The sequence below is a fragment of the Trachemys scripta genome, chromosome 7 (genome assembly GCF_013100865.1).
Source record: "Trachemys scripta elegans isolate TJP31775 chromosome 7, CAS_Tse_1.0, whole genome shotgun sequence".
Taxonomy (NCBI): domain Eukaryota; kingdom Metazoa; phylum Chordata; order Testudines; family Emydidae; genus Trachemys; species Trachemys scripta.
In genome coordinates this window covers 126,626,339-126,627,550 of record NC_048304.1, presented here as the reverse complement: position 1 = coordinate 126,627,550, position 1,212 = coordinate 126,626,339, and the positions used below count along the sequence as shown (strand labels likewise).

The 1,212-nt window shown below is 54.4% G+C and overlaps 1 protein-coding gene across 1 annotated transcript in view; it reads right to left on the bottom strand.

Moving 5' to 3' along the window:
• Positions 1-654, bottom strand: part of TCTN3 (tectonic family member 3) — a gene marked incomplete in the record, with an annotated part of 69,847 nt that extends 69,193 nt beyond the window's left edge. Inside the window, 1 exon segment of the mRNA XM_034776488.1 lies at positions 522-654.
• Positions 655-1,212: the final 558 nt, after the last annotated feature.

Genomic DNA, 1,212 nt, shown 5'->3' with positions numbered 1-1,212 from the left:
AGGTCTTGAGAACATGACCTATGAAGGAAGGCTGAAAGAATTGGATTTGTTTAGTTTGGAAAAGAGAAGACTGAGAGGGGACATGATAGCAGTTTTCAGGTATCTAAAAGGGTGTCATAAGGAGGAGGGAGAGAACTTGTTCACCTTAGCCTCTAAGGATAGAACCAGAAACAATGGGTTTAAACTGCAGCAAGGGAGGTCTAGGTTGGACATTAGGAAAAAGTTCCTAACTGTCAGGGTGGTTAAACACTGGAACAAATTGCCTAGGGAGGTTGTGGAATCTCCGTCTCTGGAGATATTTAAGAGTAGGTTAGATAAATGTCTATCAGGGATGGTCTAGACAGTATTTGGTCCTGCCATGCGGGCAGGGGACTGGACTCGATGACCTCTCGAGGTCCCTTCCAGTCCTATAATCTATGAATCTATGAATCAGCTCTGCCCTGGGCCTTTCACCACTGCTTTGCAAGGGTATCTGTATGCAGCATTGAAGAGCATCAGGAAGCTGATCCCTCACACCTTACCTGGTGCTGCCTGGAAGACAGAAGGAGAAGGCAGCCCTGGAGTCCCCCAGATCACAGCCAAGGTTACAGTCAGGATCACAGCAGCAGTTTATGTCACAGGATCCAGAATGCAGGTTGCAGATACAGGTGGGCAAACAAGCTAAGAAGAGAGAAAGAGACACCAGATCGGAGGAAAGGTGACCCCAGACACTGTCCTCTAGGTGATGTGGAGGGGAAGCTGGTTTGGGGGAGAGGGGACCCTCGGGACCGCCCTGTAAGGGGTAGGTGAGGGAGACCAGCCAGTGGGAGATTCGAGAGAGACAGGCTGATATGGGAAAGGACCCTGGGTATCATCCTGAAGGGGATGAGGGGGAGTGACAAGCCAGATGGAGAGGGGAACCCAAGCACTACCCTGCAGGGGACGGGGAGAAGAAGAGAGGCTGTGTCAGCAGAGAGGGGACCCCAGGCACTGTACTGCAGGGAAATGGTCAGGAGACAGCCCAGGTCAGGGTGAGAGGGGACCCTGAGCACTGCCTTGCAGGGCATGGGGCAGGGAGGAAACAGGCTGGGCCGGGGGAGAGCGCACCCTGGGCCTGGGCAATGCCCTGCAGGGAATGAGCGAGAAGGGACTATGGGTGCCTCCTCACCTTCGGGAGCGGATGGGTCTCCCTGGACTCCTGGAGCCGCGCTGGGCTCCGGCTCCGCGGAGCTG